Genomic DNA, 24338 nt, shown 5'->3' on the forward strand with positions numbered 1-24338 from the left:
TAGTAAATGGCACAGCAATCGTCTGGCTAAATAAGGTAGACTGTGCCTGCTGTGGCCCTCTGACAGCCATTCTTGATAATGTCCTGTCTTTTTTTACCCTCATCATGAATTCTCCAAGTCCTGTCGATTCAGACTTCTAAATACCCTCACTAACCTCTATACTTCAATCCATCACCATCAACAAAGCCATGTGCAAACTAACCTCATCTCTTACCTGGGCAACTACTAATACTAAGTACAACAGCCTCTAGCTAAGCTCCATGCTTCCACTCTCCAAGTCATCCTTCATACTATAACTATCACAGCTTCTTAAAACACTTATGATTATACATAGCACTCACTAGCAATGGTTTCCAACTGTTGTTAGAATAAAATAAATACAAATCTCCTAAATACCAGGTTGAGGGTCTGCATTGCCAGCGCACCCCTCTCCCTCTCTGTCTCCCTCCACATTCCATCCCCGGCTCCAACCACCTGGCATTTCAGTCTCTCCCATTTGCTACCCCAGCCCAGCGGCCGCACTGGGCATATAACATTCCCCCTGTCTAGCGACTCTCATACCCATCCCCTCTTCAAGGAGGCAGCTGCTGCACAGCTTTCAGATCCTGGTTCATTCGAGTAAGGCATCCTCAAGCAATTCTTTGGTACTCTCACGGACTTGGACAGGATGCCCTAGTGTAAATTCTCACAGCCTCAGTTACCTCTCCTTACAGCATTTATCACTGGTGCCATTTTATACTGTAATCTCTATCACAGAGCAAAGTTGATACTCATGATTTTTGTATCCCAATGCTTTGCGTGGTTTTGTCCCTAATAGGCATACGGCAGTATTTGTCAAAGAAGTAAATAAGAAATGATGAATGAAATAGATACTGGTGACACCAGGGTAGGATTGCCTGCTGAATCTGTCACTGCTCCAATGGGCACACAACTGGAACCGAACACATGAAGTCTGATGTCTTTGTTCTTGGTCCCACAATGCCCTGTCCACCTCGCATGGAGCCTGAAGCCAGAACTTCTTAGTTAGAACACAGACTTGATCACTTAGTTACCTGGCTATGGAAAGTCCTGTCAATGGAAAAGAAGCCATACTCTGTTAAATAATTTAAAGAGGTTTATTCTGAGCCCAATTTGAAGACGATGACCCAGAGCCACACCCAAGAAGCCTTGAGCACGTGGACTCGAGGTGGTGGGTCACAGTTTGGTCTTATGAATGTTAGGAAGGCAGGTATTACAGGTGAGGCCATAAATCAATACAGGAAAACACACATTTGTTTGGCCCAGAAGATCATCTATCTGGAAGTGGGAGCTTACATATTATAGGTGGGTGTAAAGATTCTTTAGATGATAATTGGCTGAAAGAGTTAAGATTTGCCTAAAAGAGCAAAAGTCAGTGAAAAGGAATGCTTCAGATAAAGAGTCTGTCAATTAGACTCTAAGTACCAGACAGACTCAGGTGGTTTGTTACCTTTATTGAGGACCTGCGGGTGGGCCTTGCATAGCCTTAGGCCTGTTAGTGAGTCATAAAGGGTATCTCTAAGGGGGAGAGGCAGCATAGCTGAGGCCTGTCTGATCTCCCTTCTCATTGCTAGCAATTCAGTTTCAGGGATCTCCTTGGCCTCTTAAGAGGGGGAGTCCAATCAGTCAGTCACTAGGATGGGGGAAGCCTTAAGATTTTATTTTGGGCCAGCATGGTGACTCACACCTATAATCCTAGCACTTTGGGCTGCAGAGTGCGACACCAGCTTGAGCAATGCAAGACCCTACCCCTACTAAAAAATAATAAAACTAGCCGGGTGTTGGGGCAGGCGTCTATAGTCCCAGCTACTTAGGAGACTGAGGCAAGAGGATCACTTGAGACTAAGAGTTTGAGGTTGCTGAGGGCTATGATGCCACAGCACTCTAGCCAGGGTGACAGAGTGAGATTCTGTCTCCAAAAAACAACAACAAAAAGATTTTATTTTAGTTCACAGTTATTTAATTGGTCCAAGTCTCAGTCCTCTCATCTATAAGATAGGCATAATATTAATTCACATAAAATTACAAAAATATGAAGATTGAACAATACTGTAGCTCCACACACTATGTTCTCAGTAAACATCAGCTATTATTTTCTCTCTCTTTTTTTTGTTTTTTTTTGGAGACAGAGTTTCACTTTGTCACCCTTGGTAGAGTGCTGTGGCGTCACAGCTCACAGCAACCTCCAACTCCTGGGCTTAGGTGCATTTCTTGCCTCAGCCTCCCAATTAGCTGGGACTACAGGTGTCTGCCACGACACCCAGCTATTTTTATTGTTGTTGTTGTTGCATTTTGGCCGGGGCCAGGTTTGAACCCACCACCCTCCTGTATATGAGGCCAGCACCCTACTCACTGAGCCACAGTTTCTGCCCTCTCTCTCTTTTTTTCTTTTCTCCTAAGTCTGATCAGTGGTTTCATAGTCTGGTTGACTTGTTCTTTCTATAATTAGATTAGTATTTTTTTTTTAATTCTTTTTAGATAGTTAAAATGCTCTTGCTCTGTTACCCAGGCTGGAGTGCACTAGCACAGTCATAGCTCACAGCCTCAAATTGCTGACATCAAGTGATCCTTTTGCCTCAGCCTCCTAAGAAGCTTAGACTACAGGCCAGGTCTGTTAGGTTAATACTTGATGTCAGCACCCCCAGGAGTAATCTCTCCCTCTCCATTCCCCACATATACATTGGGGGAATAGACTGCTTGAGGTGTATTTGAGTTGTCTATGCCTAGATCTGTTATGGATCTGTGATGCACTGGTCTCAAAATTCCCCAATATTTAAATTGTCAGAGACCACCACCTGGTGATAGTCCCTCAGAACTGACCTCAAAGGAAAACGTTTTTGGAGTTGTGTTTGATTCTTACCACAGGCATGTACATTAAAACTGCAATTGTCTTGCTGACATATCGAAAGACATTTAAAAAGTGAAACAACTTGGTTTATGTTCCTCGTGCATTATCCTAAAAACATATATTTAAGGCTGGGCTCTGTGGCTCACAGCTGTAACCCCAGCAGTCTGGGAGGCCGAGATGGGTGGGTTTCTTGAACTCAGGAGTTTGAACCAGCCTGAGCAAGAACAAGACCCCATCTCTAAAAATAGCTGGGCGTTGTGGCAGGTGCCTATAGTCCCACTTGCTGGGGAAGCTGAGGCAAGAGGATCACTTGAGCCCAAGAGTTTGAGGTTGCTGTGAGCTATGATGCTACAGGACTCTACCGAAGGCAACAGAGAGAGACTCTGTCTCAACAAAACAGAACACATATTTAAGAAAAGCTAAAAATAGGAACCAATTTAACAATGCTCTACCTTCTCCTCCCTTGGGTTTATCATATTTAGGTGGTAAATGTAAAATGTGGCACACCTTGGGCACGTGGTCAGGAGTGCTGGGCTTCCTACCGTGTTCCTCTCTCACCCCAGGAACCACCACCTACCTCCACTGCTGGTATCACGAGCTCTCTGCTTGCCCACATGTTACAGCTTTTCTCCTCCTTTCTGGACAGTTTTCAGCTTGGAAATGTGGCTGCCTTCCTTTCTATTTCACATATTAAATACAAAACCCTCTCTCAAGGGCAATGTTGACAAAATACACCAGTCTCACTAATCTAAGTCTTCTCAGAGTTCCATCCTTCATCCTGGGTGAGAGCAGGGCGGCCGCTGCGATTCTGAGTCAGATTTTCTACCAGCACCGTGTCATGGTTGGCTTCTTTACCGGCAGCAATTACTTATGAAGGCCTGTTATGTGCCAGGCATGGGTCATGGTAATTGAATTCTCCTGTACTCCAGGCCTGCGACCAGTGGCCAGAACACCCAGGTGACTGGCTCTGAACAAAACAAGTCTGACTCTAGGCATCTCTTGAAGAATCTTCTCCCTCTACAGCAACACTGCAGCTACAGGACCAACATACATTCAATATTTTGCTATTAAATGGGATGCCAAAAGCTGAAAAACCCACAATAAAAAACAGTGGCTTTGCAGCTCCAGTTAGGGACTGTCAGAGGGAGGAATTGTTGCTATTAAAAAATTATGGGAAAAGCAGAGACATTAATTTTGCATGTCTTACATTACTGTGTTTACAATCTGTTATGTTTTAGATAAAAGTCTAGAAAAGATTTCTCATACTTGTGTACAGCTTGGTCTCACTGTATTCCTCCAGGGAAAAAGAAAGGAAAAATCAAATAAGTATGTTTGTGCACAAGGAAAAAAAAATAATTTGGTTGCTGAAAGAAAAATTTATCACGTTGAATGTTACTCTCTAGAGATAGTTTTTGCGAAATCGAGGTTTACTTTTTTCCCCTCTTCAAAATATCTTTGATCTTCCTTTCTGTCTTTCGTGGACAAACTCAGGGCCATGAAAAGTATCAGGATATGGAACTATAAAAGCCATGAGTTCTGAAACAAAACATATGTAAAATATCAGAAATTCAAGTCTTTAAGAGACACCAAATGTATCCCAAATCAAAGTAGGCTCTTATAACATTAAAATCAAGATAAAAATAGCAAAATGCTCCTTCTGTGTTTGTTTAAAGCAGGAGGATTTAATCTCCTATCTCTAGGGAATCTTTGCATGCTGATGGACTTCTGGAGTCTCTGGGTCTCATGAATTTGATTACCAAATTTTCAATGTGGGCATATTACTTTCTTCTGACACAAGAGTCTACTATTTCATCAGATTCTTAAAGGTCCAAGACATCTCAAAATTGAGAGCCTCTGTAAAGGAGACTCCATTCCAAATTCTTTTTTTTTTTTCTTTCTTTTTTTGGGGAGGGACAGAGTCTCACTGCTAAACTAGAAACTTCTTAAAGATCATCTTTTGTTCTCATCTTGTTTTCCCTCCTCTTTATTCAGCATGTCAGCCAGGAACTTTTTGCCTCTGCCTATGAGACTCAACTACTTGGGTGTCCAGTCTAAAAGTTGCATCAAAGTACCACATTTTTTTTTTTTTTGAGACAGAGCCTCAAGCTATCCCCCTGGGTAGAGTGTTGTGGCATTGCAGCTCACAGCAACCTCTGACTCCTGGGCTCAACGAGTCTCCTGCCTCCGCCTCCCAAGTAGCTGGGACCACAGGCGCCCGCCACAACGCCCGGCCATTTTTTTGGTTGCAGCCGTCATTGTTGTTTGGCTGGTCTGGGCTGGGGATTCGAACCCGCCACCTTAGATGTACGTGGCTGGCGCCTTAGCCGGTTGAGCTATAGGCGCCGAGCCAAAGTACCACATCTTAAAGTAAACATGGCTATTTCTACCTCTAAATCCGGACTTTCTCCAGTGGTCCTGCCTCATGAAATGCCCCATCCAGTTGGGTTAACAGATGAAGAGGGTCCAGCTACCTGTCACTGTCAACCAGTAGGCAGAGATGGGGACAGGTCCACCAAACTTTGTCAGAAGGCGGGGATTCTGGAGAACAGTGAGAGCAGCCTCTCTAAGTCTGTCACGTTCTTCCATTTCCAACATTACAGTTTTATACCTTTTAAGTTCAAAGTGAAGACCATGTTAACCTTTCTCTTAAATAATCATCAGCAGAACCCATGAGTCCTAAGCAATAACCAACACGCTAATTTAAGAGTTAATGTCCTTGGGGGGGGTCACGGTGTATGGCTCACCTCTTGGGGGCAGGACAAAAGTATAAGAAGGACTAAATTTATGTAACAAATGCAATCAGTCTGACCTCATTCTTTGTACACTCAATGAATTACAAAGAATAAAAAAAAGTATAGTAGTGTAGCATAATAGATATGTTAAAAAAATTTAGGAAAAAGTTAATCTCCTAAATTAATCCACCTGAACTACTCAAGATAGGCATCTTTAGGGTGGCAGCTAAGTTTACAAAATAGTAAGAATGGGAGACAGAGGGTTGTGGGGGGGAAGGTGAGACAGGACCTCAACCCAGCTGACCAAGGACTCCAGCTTACCCCCACTACACGTGCTTTTGGCTGAACCAGCTGCAGATTTGGGATCCATTCTTGGTACTGTCTTCTCCCTTCTCCTGCTTTCCATTAAGGTCATGACAATTTTAACCGTCTCTCAAATGTGTCCCTTTTCGCCTGTCTCTGCTCCCTCCGTCCTGGGCAGGCTACCTTCATCCTTTACCTGGATGAGAAACCTTCTTCCTTGTTAGCTTCCTGCAAACTGTCCTTTCTGTGGGAGCCAGAGTTGTTCTAAAACACAAGTGTTGTCATCACCCCTCTGCTTTAAATCACTCCGTGGCCTCCAGTAGTCCGCAATGACGAAAATGTTGGGGTCCTTATCTAACAAAAGCAGTTAATGTAACCTGCTTCTAGGTACCCTCAATGAATCCACAACAATAAAAAATGTTTATTTAACATGGAGGCAGAATCCTGAGTAACTGGCCCCCGACTGGTTCTGCATATTGCCTTTCACCACTCTCTTTGCGCTCTACAAACCAGTTTCACTGCTGTCTGGGCTTCTCAAAACCACTGAACTCTGTGCCTGCTCCAGGCCTTGTGCAATGGCGCTGTGCTTGCAACTCTTATACCTGCACGACGTGCCTTCTGCCCCTTCCCCTCAAATGTCAGCACTTACACCACTTCACTGGGGGTTCCCATCCACCCTTCCCCCGAAGTCAGTTAGTCACCGTCTCCTGCTCACTGCGTAGAGTGTGATATTTTAATACATGTATACTTAGGTCTGGGAAAGAGGGGGAAAATAGTCAGAGGTTGGTTAGTGGATACAAAATTACAGCTAGGTAGGAGGAATAACTTCTACATATATATATGCGTGTGTATATATAAAGCGTATATACTTAGAGATGCACATATGTGTGTATAAAAGATGCCTACTTAGATATATGTGTAGGTATATATAAAGTAAGGCAGCTATATGCTTATATTTTTATGATTGACAACAGTCTCCTTCCACATCTACCACTTGGCTAGAAGCTCCAACGTTGTCTGTTTTGACAACATATGGAACAAATGAATGAGCAGCTCTGATATCTATGAGGAAACTGCAAAATATGAGAGTGAGAGGGGAAAAAACAGGGAAAGAAAGGGCCGGCTCGGCGCCTGTGGCTCAAGTGGCTAAGGCACCAGCCACAGACACCCAAGATGGCGGGTTCGAATCCAGCCGGGGCCACCAAATAACAATGACGGCTGCAACCAGAAAAAACAGCCAGGCATTGTGGGAGGCGCCTGTGGTCCCAGCTACTTGGGAGGCTGAGGCAGGAGACTTGCTTAAGCACAGGAGTTGGAGGTTGCTGTGAGCTGTGATGCCACAGCACTCTACCCAGGGGGACAGCTTGAGGCTCTGTCTCAAAAAAAAGCATAAGTGCCGTCTTGGAGAGGCTACTGTCACTGTCCTGTTTGTTTTATTGTTAGGTAGATAGGAAGATCACCAGCTCTTCTAGAGATAAAGGAGGCCTGCCCTGGTGTTGGTTGGAGCAGTTGCCCCACCTGGGAAGAAAGATAAGAGCCAGCACCCTGTCTTGGTGTTGTCCCAGCCTTAATCCTCTCCCGAGTCACTTGCTACATCTGGGGAAGGAGGGAACACTTTACCAGTCTGGGAATTCCCCAGCCCAAGCATAATAGGATTTGGACAGTAACCTAGGGCAACCTGAGGCTAATTATTGCACCATCAGCATAAATAACACCCCACCAGGTAGGCTTTCAGAGAGGGAGCTCATGTAGGCAGATACCAACGAACACAGATGAGAACACCTGTTGATCACTGGGTGACATCCCACATCCCCTGGGCCAGGATAATAAGAGGAAACAACCAGAGATGTGCCAGAGAAAGAGGCAGCTGCGAGGGAGCCTGTCTCTCCGTCCATTTTATAGTAAAGAGCTGCTGCTCTGAGCTCCCAGCTTGTGGTCACTCTGTGACTCTGTGCCATCAGCCCTGCTTGTGATTCTTCCGAGCTGAGACCCGGGGCACCAGGACAGCAGCAGTCTGCCGAGAGGCGGGGCCTGACACGTTGGTGTGTCTGGTCATTCTTTGCCCAAGACCACACAAAGAACTGAGAGCAGACTGCCGCCCCAACATCATCCCTAACAAAAGATGAAAAGACCCTTTTTGAGATATTTGCTTGAGCAGATTGTGTTAGAATCTAGAGTCCAGCAGAAAACAGAATTTATTTCAAATTCAGAGACTTGTTGAAAAACATCTATAGAAGCACAGGACGAATGAAGGGGACAGACAAGGGTGTGTGTATGAAGGACCTGAGGCCAGTGACAGTGGAGAGCTGTCCCTACACCCAGCAGCAAAGGGGAAAGGAGAGAACGTGGTTAACCGCAAGGCCCAGTGGGTCTGGGACCAACCACCAGTGGAAACCATGGTCTAGGAGGAGCGTAGAATTGGCCCTATGTACATATGGCTGCAAGGCAAGGTGAGTGCAGGGGAGGAACATTCTGTACCTTCTCTCTTCCCACTCGACCTCCTGCCTTTCTCACTCATTGGATGAATTCAACTTGAAGCCAGCTCGAAAGTAAGCCTGGGATTTGCGGCTCAGAGGTCAGCCTCCTGCACAATCAGTGCAAGACAGAACCAGGGCAGAGAATGGATCTGCAGGAGCAGAGGAATATGGGCACGTATTTTATATTTATGCCGTGAGGGGAAATGTGTCTCCATTAAGGAATGGAGTCTTTTATTTTACTACAAGAAAGGGACATTTAAAATGTCAACAGTTATGAAAGCCTAGAGAAGTGTGGTTGGCAATATCTGTGTACTAAACAAATCTGGGTCACAGAGATGGGTTAGCCACATAGGAACACTGGAATAAAAACTCAAATTCTTTTAAAATGAAGAAGTTCTGAACCAGAAAAAAAAAAAAAAAAAACCCAGCAGATTTATTTTAGCTAAAGGGAGAGAAGAAAGAATTTAATCAGCAAGGGAGAATTAAAGCATTGGTGGCAAAGATCCAAATATAAAGTCATGGAATGAATCTAAATTCTGGTAATGCCAGCTTGGTATCTATGAACCTCAGTTTTTTGTGATAAGTAGAAAGGCCCTTTAAAAATGTTCAAGTCTTGGCTGGGTGCCCGTAGCTCAGTGATTAGAGCGCTGGCCCTGTGCATGGGGGTGGCAGGTCCCGGCCAGGGCCTGCTAAACGAATAAACAACAACAACAAAAAATGTTCAAGTCCTAATTTCTGGAACCTGTGAATGTATTGGATTACATGGCAAAGGTTTGAAGATGGAATTAAATTTGCTAATCAGCTGATCTTACAATGGAAAGATTATCCTGAATTTTCAGGGTGGGCCCGGTAACCACAGGGGTCCTTTAAAGTAAGTAGAGGGCAGAGTAAGAGGAGGGCAGGGTGATACCATGCAAAGATTTCAAAGCTGCCATTACTGTCTTTGGAGATGGCGAGAGTGGTGAGGAACAGGGGCGGCCTCCCTCTAGAAAAGCAGAGGAGAGGATTGGAACACAGGCCTGCAGACACCTCAGGCTAGCTCCGTGAGACCTGTGTCAGAGTTCTGATCTACAGAGCTGTAAAATTATATACTTTTAGAGATTTAAGCCACTAAATTCTGTGGCAGTTTTTATGATAACCACAGAAAACTCATACAGCCTTGTTGGATGTGAAAAGAAGAAATTTAAAGCAAGACTGAGCTCTCCTTTAAAAACAAATATTACAAGGCTAAGATTGGAGTCTAAAGAAGTGGAAGACTGATTCTTCATTCTCCAAAGAATTGAAGAATGGATTCTTCATTCTATCATTCTTCAAAGATACTTCATTTCAGGTACAGAAGGCTTTTCTAAAAGCTTAACTCGGTGAATTATAGAGAAGTCACTTAAAAACACTCCCCCGCCCCTTGCTTGTGGTATACAACTTCTGGAAAGCAATCAGTCAGCTTGGCAAGATCCTATTTTTAAAATCATTGATTGACTGATTGCTTGTGACAAGACTAAAAAGTGTCTATGCTTATAAAATTAATTATAAATTATAAAGTAAATCTCTACTGTGTATGTACTTTCAGCCAGGAGAGACCAAACTACAGTATGAGGACCGAGCGTGGAGCAGCGTGTGTACGGATACCCCTCACAACAAAGCTATCTAGAAATGTATCTAGCTACGTTTATAAATACATATATTTTATTTCAAGTTGAGTTCTGCTATTTTTTACCAAAAAGTCCAAGCGAATACAATATAGATGTAAGTTTTTTTCAGGTTCTGGTAAAATGTGTAAAAGCAATACTAAAAATCTTTTGCTACACAAGAATGAAAATCTACTCTGTTGAAACAGGGGGATATACGAGATAAATACCTAAACAATCATCTCTACAGAGAAGGGAGCGACTTACAAAGAACCAGAAATTTGAAAGTTGCCTCTGGACAATGCTAAGTGCTGGGCTTCTTATCAGGATTCACAGCGCTCTTGACTCTCCATGCTAATGATTTGGTGGCTCTGCAAAGAAAAATCTTACTTTCTCCATCGGCTCCTGTAGTGATTTTTATCAGAGTTTCTAATAAGTGGCAGAATCGATTTCATTTTTCCCCACTTCCCACGAGGTCCCTGCAAACATTAATGAATTACTGAAGTGGCAAAAAACACGGAGCAGAAGAGAAAAATAAACAGCATGAATCATCTGCAAAGCAGAAAATCCGTCTCGGGTCACTGGGAGACGACCACTTAGGAACAGAGTGAATTGCTCAAGTCTCAGGAGGAAGTAGTTCGGAAAGAAAAAAGACAAAAGCCAAAGTTTAGGACGCCATTTTGGGCATAATCAGGTAGCAGAGAATATAATTAGAATAACAACGACAACAAATAATCCAGAAGATTTAAAAATGTTCCCAGTAGTGATCTCTATAAGTGAAAAGGCTACCACATTTCAGAGTGTTACACGCTTAATGAGACCACGAATAACGATAATTGGTTGCCAGGATGAGATTTTTTGAAGTTGACTTTAGAATACATTTTGTATCCCTGCAAATGTGTCCTGACAGGCAGGTGAGGGCAGCACTCAGTACCCAGACTTAGGGTTCTAAGGGCTGGGTCCAATGACTCACATCAAATTAGGGGCGTCTGTTCACTGACTTTTCCCCTATGATGATATTCAGTTATGTAAATTACAGTGAACCCCCCCCCATGTCCTTAAATGTATCGGAAATGTATTTCAGTGTTCATTTTAGGTTTCTGTTATTTCAAGGGGAAGAGGCAATTAGCATTTGTAACAAGTTATTAAATTCTGAAATAAACAGACTGTGAATTAAATTATGCCTCAAAATGACTGGCTGACAAAGGACTTTTAAGATTTTTTAAACCATTAGTGAATATAGATTTGAAAAAAAAACATTAAATGGTGTTACACCTTTTTGTGGTCTAAACTTTAGATACTTGTATCTATATTTAGAGTAAGAACAGGCATTTGTTTTCTAGGGGGAAAAAACACACCACCCATTGGCCTTTGCAGGATAAAATTGTAAAACTCTATCCCTCCAGTTGCCAGAAGAAAGACGGGGAAATTACTTGCTTGCAGAGGTTTTGGGTGTAAGAAGTTATTGGTTCTGTTTGGAAGTGTAAATTGACTACTTTAAAACAGAACTTGGCCTCTGGGGATTTAGTTATTTCTGGGAGAAATGTTAATTTTTACAAACCACCCCATGCTATAGATTATTGCTAATTCTCAGAGTTGGGGGTGCCATTCTTCTGGGAGCTGTCGGCAGGAAATCTGGAACAGAGATCATCAGGAAGGCTGGGAACACCAATGGGCTTGAAACTCCCTCTGGACGAGGCTTGAATAGGCACTTGATGCTCCATTTGCCGCATTATCTGAAACTGAATAACCTCGCTGTGGGCACAGGGGCCTGTTTGGCTCTCATGAGTCATAGGACCGCACCCTGGTGGGTGGGATTTCCTTAATTCCTTAATTAATGTTCCCACTTTCCGTCATCCAGGGAGGGTCAAACTGGGGACAGGAAATGAGGTAAACCTTGGTGTGGAACGGAGTCTGAGAATGGCGTTTCTGACTGAGGCTTCTTGGTAATTTTTTCAAGATTCCTAAGGTGTACGGAGAGGACTTGGTGCTTAGGACTGCAGCCACCAAACCTCTGCAGGAAAAGAATCTTGATCTGCTGAGTGACAAGCTGTTGGCAAAGCTACTTGATGTGCAGCCCCTGGATGACGGTTTGTCTAGGGAGGTGTGCTATCGGTCAGTGATGAAGGACAAAACATGGAGAAAAATGTAGAGCAGATGGGTAGAGTAATTTTATGTCTATTCTATCTGATAATAATAAATACACTGATGCTTGTGTTTCTGTGGCTTTTTTCATTCCGTGTTTTTACTTACTTTTTTTACACTTTGGAAAAGTTATGATCAATGATGCATTGAAAATAAAAATAAAGTGGTTCTGCATCACAGATAGTTTGTGAGCCAGCTCATTAACCTTTTATTGAATTTTCTTACTGGGAAAATATCAGATTTATTGTGAGCAGTAAATGAGATGAATTTTGGAAAGTGCTCAGCCTAGTACCTATAACTTTGTAGCTACTCGATAGAGCTAATTTTTTTAATCCAAATGTCCTCAACGCTAATATAAGCTCATGAGAGCTAATTTTTACATACAGAAATTGTTTCTAGTTAAGGAAGGACTTAGAGGATGAGAAGGAATTAATCGGGTGAAAATGTGAAGGGCGAAAGTTAGTGAGAGGGATCAGGATATTAAAAAATATGAATTTATGAAAGGGCACATCAGTGTGGCTGAAATCTGAATGTGCAGGTGAAAGTCCTAAAAACTGAAATATAAACCATTATGTGTCCTGGGGGTTGATGGACCATTAGAAGATTAACTGAGAAGAATTAAGGGCTTATGAAGCAGAATACTCATTAAGAATTATTTTTAAAGTTCTCAAAATTATAATATTTATTACTCATATATTTATCCTAATTTTAGTTTTGAAAATATGGCCATTCTAAATACTGATGGTATTTGATGTTCTTGTGTTGGTGAGATTCAAAATGATGGACTATTAGGCATTGGAGTTTATTTTTGTATGACGCTAATATATCCAGACACAAAACAACATACCTCCAAAGACTAGAAAGGAAACATTAAAGGCATTTAAGAAGAGCAAATGTTTATAATTATAATACTTTTTACATGAGTAATAATCTTAACACATCTCTGACGAGTCCCAAGTTACCTGGTAACACAGACAGTTTCGGTGTAAAATTGCTAGTCAACAGTGTGTTAACACAGCAGCTGATTCATTTCTCCCATTCTAATTCCCAGTTTCCCCAAATTCAGACTATTTTATTCTTTCTCCCCTCTTCATCTCTTAGTTGCTTATAATATAGAATCAGTTAGTGCCTCTAACATCTTAATTATAAACACTCCTAAAATTACAGACCCTGGCATGGCCTCTGCTAAAAAGAACTTTGCTATTTGTTACATTAAAGCGAAAATATGCTCTTGGAGGTAACAAATCTATGCTTTTAGAGATATCCCTTCTTTACTCTTCATTAATTGAACCATTTGGAAATATCAAGATCACTCACATTTTATATTCATTATTTATGTGTCACAACATACCTATTATTTTTTTATTTCACTTTTTTTAATTCAAATTAATATGAGAGTACAATTTTTAGGTTACATTATTCTCACTTCCAGGGTAAAGTTCCTTCTGTAGAGGAGCCCCTCACCCAGGGGCGTGTTATACACCCTCTCCCTGTGCATAGTAGGTGAGATCCCACCTCCTGCCCTCCCTCCTGCCTTCCTTCTTTCCCCTCCTGCTTCCCTCTACCCCTGAACTGGACTACATTAGTGTTTTAATGCTCTTATGAACAGGTAATTGTTTATATACTGATTTCATACAACATACCTTTTGTTGCTGAAAGTTTGGTACTTGTCCCCACAGATGAACAAAGAATAAGGACAGGAGGTTTGAGAAGGAAAGAGAAGTTTATCGTATGAGGAGGCTGTCAGACTCTTGTCTGAAAGCACCAACATCCTCATTATAAGCAGAAATATGGAGCGTTTAAAGGGTTGTTTTCAGTTTTTGCCTGTTGCTGTTTAACTGTAGTTGATGGTCCTGATTGACCTTATTTTCAATGAAGACAATCTTGGGACCTTTGCCTGGACAATTCTGTTAAGCTGTTTCTGGTGGTACAAAAAATAAAGACTCAAAGAACGCGCTGCTGCCACTTTGATTGCTGGGCTTGGGTGGGGATGCCAATGTTAGCTCCCCAGAAGGATGAGGGGGGTTTAAAGAGGCAGCTCAGAAAACTTTTCTTTTTTTTTTTTTTGCTCTTTTGCAGTCCTTTGCCTCTGTGATTGAGGAAATGTGCTATAATTCTGTGAATTCAAAAGAAGTACAAACATTAATGAGTTAACAGCAGAAACTGTATTAAAACATTTGATTCTTAATTCTCTGTTACTTTCTATTTTCCTCCAGAGGCAGATCGCCCAAAATTTTTGAAGGCAGCTTTCACTCGTCATTTGCATTTTCTCTCTTCTAATTTAGACTTTCATGTCTTCAAAACACATACTCATCTCTTTTTTAAACAAAACCAAATGAGTCTTTTATTCTTGTTAATGAGTTATGGTCTCCAAAGCTAATGTTAGAAAGTGATCTTCCTTAAGAAAAATTCTAACAGCATTTAGATTCATCATTGCTGGGAATATGGTCTCCCTTCCATGACTGTCACGGTTATGTTGCTTCATGTTGTGGAATTGGCATTGTTTTCATGACAAAATGCACACTGCAGATGGTAGGCAGCCAAATCTTGTTGAAATGGGCAATTGTAAGATAGACTGAATCCTGAAAAGACCTCAGCCAGTGCAGTGAAGTGGTTATATTATTTTACTGAGAAGGAAATAAAAAAAGACTATGATTTGGGCCCTGATGACTTGAGTGAGGAATTAGAAGTGCTTATTCATCTGTATGCTACATTTGATAGGGATATTTTGCTGGACACAAAATTGCAAATCGTCTGCTGAATTAAAGTGTATGAAAATTGAAGTGGCCAAATAAATGCAAATCATCACTGTTCTCAGGACAGGCTCTGACTGACTTAGTGGGTCAGTTGTGCTGTGAGGATTGCAGCAGTAATTTCCTCTCTACTTCACAATGGAATTCAAACAGACACCATAAATGATGGTTCATTCAGTGGCCTGGCCAGCCCCCTGCTGGCCCTTACATTTGCTGTTCTCCAGGGAGAAGCAAGCTTCTTTTTCTTCAAGTTTTACATGGCCAGTTCCTTGTCAATAGCGAAGTTTCTGCCCGGGTGTCTCCTCCTTGAAAAGGATTTTCTATCTTATCTAGAATATGATTCCCTTGTCCAACACTATATTCTTTCACTTTCGTTTTAATGTCTACTATCATGCAATATTAACTCATTTACAAATTGATTACTTGTCTATTTTCTGTGTCTTCTACGCAGAACATATACTATTAATGGGAACAAGGACTTTATTTGTGTTTTGACTATCTCCAACCCCTGGCTCAGTAACTGCTCAATAAATCTTGTGAATAAATGAAACAAAATAAAAAATGGAGTTTGTGATATTCTCTCTTTAAAATAAAAATTAATCTGCTATTTTTTAAAACTAAGCATAGGGAAAACCACTATAGTATAATGCTTTTTTATTAAGCTATAGGAGTTCTAATACCATTCCCTCTAATAGTTATTACTTTTTTTTTCTTTTTTAGAGACAGAGTCTCACTTTATCACCCTCAGTAGAGTGCTGTGGCATCACAGCTCACAGCAACCTCCAACTCCTGGGCTTAGGCAATTCTCTAGCCTCAGCCTCCCAAGTAGCTGGGACTACAAGCACCCACTATAGCACCCAGCTACTTTTTTGGTTGCATTTTGGCCAGGGCCAGGTTCAAACCCACCACCCTCCATATATGGAGCTGGCACCCTACTCACTGATCCACAAGCGCCACCCTAGTTATTACTTTTTTTTTTAAGTATTTATTTGGACTTGGCACTGTAGCACAATGATTGCAGAGCCAGCCATGTACACTGAGGCTGGTGGGTTCAAACCCAGACCAGGCTGGCTAAGCAACAGGACAACCGCAACAGAAAAAAATAGCTGGGCTTTGCGGCAGGTGCCTATCGTCTCAGCTACTTGGGAGGCTGAGGCAAGAGAATCACTTAAGTCGAAGAGTTTGAGGTTGCTGTGAGCTGTGATGCCACAGCACTATACCTAGGGTGACATAGTGAGACTATCTCAAAAAAAAAAGTATTTATTTTTTGGAGTTCAGTTTTAAAGGCTTATTGTAGGAAAAAAGGAATAAAATGATTTTCCCTAGACAAATAGATAGAAATAGACGCATTACCTACAAGGCCTAACAATGTTTTTTCTCATTTGCTGTTTTCCTCTAGTTGATACTGTAAGCATAGAATAGTCACATTAATGCCAAGATATAGAGGGATGTTGGTAATGGGATACCATTATCACCTTGTACAACTCTCTTCCTTTTTCTAGTAGTTACTGTTTGTTCTGAGTTGAATCCTATTCTTTAATCTATTTAGCCAGTGCTTAATCTTTATTGATCCATTTTTCATTAAAAAAAGGAGAAAAATCAATTCTCTATTAAGTTTGTTAAACAGGTGGAATGAGATGACGATGGGGATGGCAAAGAAAGCAACTGATATTATGTGCTGAGATGCTGTGTGTAATACGTTAAAGGGAAATTACAAATGAGATGATCAATCACGGCTTGTTCATTATTAGTTCCGTCTAATGGATGTTGCTCTGGACTTCCCAAAATGTGTGAGTGAGTTTGAATGTTAAGGAAAAAAAAAAAAGGAAAGGTGAAATTTAAATTTCTAATTTTAATATGTATCCAGAGTGTATGAGTTGGAAAACAAAATGAGTATAGTCATAAAAAGATATTAAATTAGCCCAAGGAATCTGGCATGTAAACCAAGGTTAACGGCTTCTGCCCACCATTTAAATATAGCACTCCCAAGGCAACGATGTTTAAAGCTCTGCCATTCTCACGGCTTTTGGCTAATTTAGAAGCTGAAGCTTATATAACGTTAATGTTCAAGAATTTTTACTGTCCATTACTCCTAAATCCTAGAAAACAACGCGATGCATTAAAGGGTCTGTTTCATAGTCTTGTTTTCCACAACCAGATTTTCCTTGTCCCAACATAGAGGAGAAATTGCCCATCTACGAGGAGAAATTAGGCAGAAGACATTTGTGTGCATTTATTTTATGCACCTGTTAAACATCCATTACGGGCAGATTACTGTAACGATCACTGGAACACAGAGCGTTATGAAAAACAGATTACTACTTTCAGAGCTTAAAGTCAAACAGGATGATGACATAGATGTGTGAACCCTTTGATGACAGATGTGATGATTAAGAAAGGTCCCTAAAGCCTTTCTCACGGGAGGGGAAACTTTATGAGAATGTGGAGTCTCTATAAGAAAGTGATCTTTCTGGGCATGTAAGTGTCTGGCAGGATGAAGTAAGGAGGATAGAGCAAGAGCCTGCACATGGGAGCCATTTAAAAGCAACAATGAACTTCGTTTATAATGATGTCCTGCCTTTTATTAAAACATGGGCAGCATTAAACACAATTACATCTAAAATGTGGCTACAACTAATGCAGGCCAGGGCTATTATTATCATTGCCCTCAGCCTGTTAAATAAGATATACAGTGCCCTCCGCTTCACTTTACCTGGGAGAGCTGAGGGAAATGGAGGCAAATGGAGCCAGTGAAAATGCACAGTGTCTTGACAGTTAAGATCAGGCTTCCTCAGAACAAGGTAGAAAACACAAAGCTCTACTGTCTTGCTCAGTACCAGCCCTGCCGAGGACACTGACCTAGTCGTCTCCAGCTGTGGTGCCTCTTTCTGCTAGAGGAAGATCCTGATTTGAAAGCAAGACGGTGAAATGAGAAGTGAGAACGCTCTGTCATTTTCAAGTAACCCCTGCAAACCATACTTTAGACTGGTGCTTCCCATCCTGCCTCTATCTTGGAATTACCTGGAAAACTGGTTTAAAATCTTGACATCTGAGCTCTGTCCCAGAGATTCTAAATTAAACTCATTTGTGGGAGCAGGGCAGGCTATTGGTTCAGTTTATGCTTGTAAGTTTCCCCAGGTGATTCTAATATATGGATAAGGCAGTTAATCAGTATTTTAGATGAAGAAATGAGACTGACCGTCCCAAGTAGAGGAATTCGTTAGGCCCAGCCTCACTCTCTTAAAAACTCTTTCCAGCTTTCATGTCATAGCTGTTCCCTGTCCAGTGCTACCCTTGATATTTACATGACTCCGCTTTCCTCTGAGTAAAGGGTTCAGGGCATTGGAGGAAGAGGCTGTGGCATTTAAGTGTGTCATCCACACTGGACTTCACAACCTCATGGGAAATCTACTTGGAACACATCAGGGCATTAGTTATATAATTTTGGAAAGTTGTAGAGCACATGAAAATAAGTGTAGTGCAAGGATTACACATTTTGATTTTTTCAAAATAAATGAATAACTCAAAAAATAAGAGCAAAAACTCGTGGTGTGCACATTTACATTGGCCTGTCAGAGAAAAAAAATGTCTTTATTATCAAACAGAATTTGGTGTTAAGTGTCTTGGAGTCTGCTCTAGATATTAGAAATATTCAGTGAAATCACAAATGAGAAACACGTTCGAACACATAGAGTTAGGACATTCCCAGCACATGTGTCTATAATCTTGACCAAATCCTTGGAAAAGAAAAGCTGCAGCTGGATTTTCAAGATGCTTAGATTTAGGGGTCTGGAAAGTATTAGAAGATGGAGGAATGAACACAAGCGGTTGTATGTAGTATTCTGTTAGTAACAGCAAAGCTCACTCCTGCCTGGTTATCCACCAAAGGTTGGCATCAACAGCTGCACCTGTGTGTCTCATTTGCTCTTTTACTCGTGTGTGTGTGTGTGTGTTATCCAGGTACACACATGCTGAATTTTGAAGATCACAGAAAGCTCTGACCCCAAGTCTCTATCTTTGCCTTGATGTGATGCTGAAAAAATCCTCAGCAATGTATAATACATTGGAGGGATTGGATTGGAGGCTGTGGGTTTGGATCCAAGCTCGATGGGTAACTAGCTGAGGACACTTGGGCAGGCTGTTGAAACTCTGAGCATCAGTTTCCTTGGATGTAAGATAAACTTAAAAAAGAATCTTGCTATGCCTACCTCTCAAGTTTATTACAAGAAAGAATGTAATTTGTTTGGAAGAAATGTAGCCTGCAACTTACAAAGTACTTCGAGATGAGGGAATATTAATTATTAAAGCATCAACTTTACGAACTTCTCTCTGAACAGCTACTGTGAGAATAGTAACTAAGTGTCACCCAATTATCTAATGCTGAATGACAATTATCCCCAAACTCTGTTATGCTTATGAAAGCTAAGATTCAGGAATCCCCAAAAGACTCGGGCCCTTCTCATTTCTATAATTTCAGAAGCTCATTTCTGGAGCTTTGGTCATCCTAAGACAGTGCTGGAGGATTCACTGTCAACATTATTCATTATCATGCGGTGAAGCTTTATCACAGTTGTGACTAACCTTGGAAGGGAGACGCCATTGCCTCCACTTTGAGCCCCAACCTAAGCAAAAGATGCTACATGAGGCTGTGATACCAATAGGTGAGATTCAGTGGGGACATCTAGTAGGCTGGGTACCACACTTAGCTATTTATATTTTTTCTTTCTTTTTTTTTTTAGCTGTTTATATTTTTCTACAAATTAGATTATGAAGCATTCTAAGATGGAGCTTGATAGGGAAATATAAAAGGAAATTGTAACTGTGATATCTGTCCAAAGACAGACTTGGATGCACTGTTATAGGAAGGAGCCCAAAATCTTGAAAAGGAAGATAGATGAATAGTAGAAATAAACACTATATTGCATGATTTTCTTTTTTGGACTAGTCTAGCTCACAAATAGCTCAAAAGTTGTTCATGTTCAAGGATCTTGGTTTTTTTTTTAATTTTTATGTTTTCCTTTCTTTCTTTTTGCATTTCAGTCTGGGACTATCAAGGATCTTATAATCACTTTGTTTTCCCAAACAAAGATAAAATATCCGCAAATGAAACAACTGTCTCTCAGTTGAAGATAGCACAGACGGTAAATTATTGATTAAGCAGACTGTGCTGAGGATTTGACTGTCTAGTCCCAGTTCCATTATCCATTCTTCCTCTTCTTGGCCCAGTATTGCAAGAAGCGAACCCTGCCAAGTGTATTCCTCAGACTCCTTTGCCTGTGGCTTCTTGCTTTCTACCAAAGCAAGGCATGTAGACACTGGAGTGTGGAACAAAGGAGGAAGCCAGTGTATTCTTCCCCCTTTCCTCTTTAGTTCAGGTAGCAGTTCCAGCAAAGCTGCATCTTCTCCATCACCTCCCACCAGAGAGCTACTCTCTCTGTAGACCTAGCTCCCGATGGACACTCCAGTCAAGGTTCCGTTCTCACAAAGAACCACTAACTCTTGACCCTGTTAACCCGACCTCCCCCTTTCCTGACGCCTCACTACCTCCTATAGACCTTCTACTCTTCCCGCACCCACACCCACTATTAAACAGCTGATGTTGGCTGTGCTTTCTCGATTGATCCTATAGTAGACAATAGGTCAAAGATGGCTCCAAATCTCTCTCAAACCATTGCACAAAATGCTAATATAATTAAAATTATGTACAATGATTAGACAGTCTAGCATCTAGACTAATATGTTGGGATGATAATATACTTATCAAAGGAATGGGACAACCCCTATTGTATCTGCATCTTAATGATTGTGTCCATGTGAGGTTTGGGGAATGTTTGAGAGGGTAAGAAGGATAGAAAGGTGAAAGGCTTATAAATAAGTAGAATTACCTAGAATGTGTCCAAACAAGTTACCACAATGAATCAGAGGAAGTAGAAAACATTCTGGCTTCAGGAATTAGGATAGTAGATATAGAGTAGAGAGTTTTGAATAGGACCTGGAGGAATGATTAGATTTTGAAAATTTAAAGATGGGGATAAAGGTATTCCAGAAGTAAAGAAGAGTGTAATAAAAATCAGCAATAAAAATGAGGAGTTGTTTACTTTTTATAATAAAATGTCCATTTTGACTAGAATACTGAAAAAAGCTAGACGGGTAGAATAGTTCACAGAATGGAAGGGTTTAGGTGATCTTTTAAGAGTTCCATTTCCAGTTTTTGTACACCCATGACTTACAAGTAATGTAGAAGTAAGGCTTCTGGTTCAAGCGTAACAGTATTTGCTTTGCTTACTGCCCCATCTGAAGTGCCCCCTAATTTGCAGCTTGGCATAGTGGACACTCAGTAAGTTTTTGTTTCCTGAATTAACAAGGCACCATCTTCATATTAGATCATAGCAAATATAAAACTATTCACTTGTTGACATAAGGATCAGGCACCTGCTAAGTGAACAAAACAAAATGAAGCATTAACAAAACCGTTCTAACTACGTCATCAAGATAACTGCCAACACCTCTGCAAAGGAGCGCTGCTAAAGCACATGAATCTGTGAGACCTTGAAGAGTATTTAGCACAGCTCTCTCTCTATTCAAAGTTCAGTCTGGGCTTAGATTCAACAGGATTCCACACTTATTTATTCCTCAAATGTTGGTACTAAAACGTGGCCCCTTTGCAGGGGTTAATGGATCTTCAAACTGGAACGTCTTTCCCAACTTTCACAGCTGCTCTGAGTAATAACACCAGAGTCCCAGATGCCAGGCTCCTGTGACAGAGCTCGGGCACCAGCCGAGTTTGCCTGGCATTATTTCATTGTCTCACAACACACTCAGAAAACAAACCTCTATAGATGGCTGGGTCATTTTCCTGGCTCTGGATAGAGCAAGAGCCCGAAGGGCTGTGCTTGGAAGAAATCTGCCTGTGGGTAGCGACTTTTAATTGAAATCTCAAAAACAGGGCAAACCTCTGGAACGCTCCTTCCTGGAGCTAGGGCTGCTCTTCCCCGCTAGGCATGTTTTCACTCTGACTTTTCTTGAAATGGGAAAGCCGCTCCATGTGTGCTGCAGCCTCGTAAAAGTGGCCACAGAGAGACGCTGGCAAGTCCTGCCCCTGACGTGTTTCTGACCATGCACGTTTGGTCTGGGCCGGTCCACTTCAACCAGTGAGTGCTCGTTTTGTCTTTTTAAATTTCTAACTTCATCTGTTTGTAAGAAGCGCTAAAAATCCTGTAACAGTGAAGATAGAGGAGATTTACACATTCTTTTTGTAGTGAGAATGTCCGAATTGCAAAAGAGAAGGGCTTTTTCCTTATTGTTTTGAACAGCTTTCATCACGTAAGAGAATTTGATCTTTAGATTGCTCTTGACATTCTATAGGAAGAGACAGAGGAAAGAAAAGGTTACATTAATAATCACATCTGTGAAAGAAGGGAAAAAGAAAAGTTGGCATGAGGCTTGCTTACGCTGTAGTCATTGGAGTCGTATGTTACAGCACTTGGAAACAGATTTTCTTCTTCTATGAAAAGTAGATACCATAGATAGAAAATGGTAACACTCTAGGGATGGAACTGAGCAGATATTTTTACTTCTAACTCTTATCTAACACAAAAGGATTTTATTTGCCAATAGGGATGTTTGGCTGAGCAAGTGAAGAGCCACTCAGAAGATGTCACACTGAGCATGGTTCCTAATGGTTTGGGACTACTGAGAGCAATCAGCAAAGATTCTGGAAATCCAGGGCACATTGTGTTACCAAAACCATGACCATGGCCATGAGGTCTCTCTCACCATTAGTTATTATGCATGATCCTAATTATACTTGAAACACCTGACATTTGTCTGAGGAAGACTTTTGCATGTTCTTATATAATCCCAATATCTATTTCTGTTAAACTTCTTTCCAAGAAGGATGGGGATAAATAGAGTCTTGAAAATTATTTCTTGTACAAAATAATGGACACCCTCAGGCACATGGGGTAGAACATGCCTAGTTATCAACCTGAGCCTGGGAAAACATGGGCAAAATTTGATTTATAAATAGAAGGAAGAATTTGTACTGTGTCAAACTTTAAAATCTTAAAATCCATAGCAACACTGTGTGTGTGTGATTATCTTATACCTTGGCAAATTCTTTCAGTGTATGAAACTTTTCAAAGCACTTTCGTATTAATTTTTATGAGGAAACTAACATGATGCAAAAATATTGGAAAGAATTTACAGCAATATTTAAACAGCTTCACGGGCAGCACCTGTGGCTCAAAGGAATAGGGTGCTGGCCCCATATTCTGGAGGTGGCGGGTTCAAACCCAGCCCTGGCCAAAAACTGCAAAAAAAAAAAAAAAAAAAAAAAGCTTCTGGTTGGAGTTATAGTTAAAAATAAACACAGTTTAATTCTGTTTTAAAAATCTACTGTTGATTACTTCTTTATATATTCATCCCTTATTCCCCTTGCCCCATTGTGTTATTAGGACAGTACTTGTTCATTATTTTTCTTTTATGGTGACTCTATTTTTTGGTGAAAATTATATTTGCTCATCATTGTTGAAAAACTGAAGAAAACTGGAAAAGAATAAGAAAGTTAAAAAAAAACTCACTACTTTCCCTATAAACATCATTAATATTGAAGTAGATATTACTCCCTATCTTTTTCTATGTGTAGCAAAGAGAGATAGATACATGAATTTGTTATTTCTAAATTATTTATAGGTTTCAAGGTCTGGATTCCCTGGAAACAGATGCAAGGATGGAATTTGGGGTATAAGATGTTGATAAGGGACCAATACATATGGAGGGAAAAAGGAGGGAGGCCCGTTGGGCAGAGGCACAAGTCAAAGTGTGATGTGGGCCCAGAACAATGCAGGGCCAACCCCGCAGGGAGCCCTCAGAGGGCCCCGGATGGAGCCTTCACACTCCCTCTTGGTCATGGAATGCAGACTGCCCCCGGGAAGAGTGTGACAGGGCAAGGTGCCTCCATGTAGTTGTGGCCGTCCTCAAATGAACTGGTAGCTTCAGGCCTTTTGCTGACTTCATTCCCTTCACCTGGGCAGTAGGTCCTTTCTTGGAGGGGAACTGGGCACACATCTCCATGTCCACCATGAGAGGAGGTGGAGTCTATGGCAAGAAACCAATTCCTCGGTAGCAAGTCCTTCCTTCTAGAGAGGAACTGGACAGCACATATCCATGCCCACCATGAGTCTATGCCAAGAAACCAATTCCTCTGTAGCAAGTCCTTCCTTGGAGGGGATCTGGGCAGCACATATCCACACCCACCATGAGTCTATACCAAGAAATTAATTCCTCGGTAGCAAGTCCTTCCTTCTAGAGAGGAACTGCCATGCCCACCATGAGTCTATGCCAAGAAACCAATTCCTCTGTAGCAAGTCCTTTCTTTTAGAGGGGAAGTGGACAGCACATATCCACGCCCACCATGAGTCTATACCAAGAAACCA

Source organism: Otolemur garnettii, unplaced genomic scaffold (genome assembly GCF_000181295.1).
Source record: "Otolemur garnettii isolate 467f Iridium unplaced genomic scaffold, OtoGar3 scaffold00007, whole genome shotgun sequence".
In the NCBI taxonomy this organism is placed as follows: domain Eukaryota; kingdom Metazoa; phylum Chordata; class Mammalia; order Primates; family Galagidae; genus Otolemur; species Otolemur garnettii.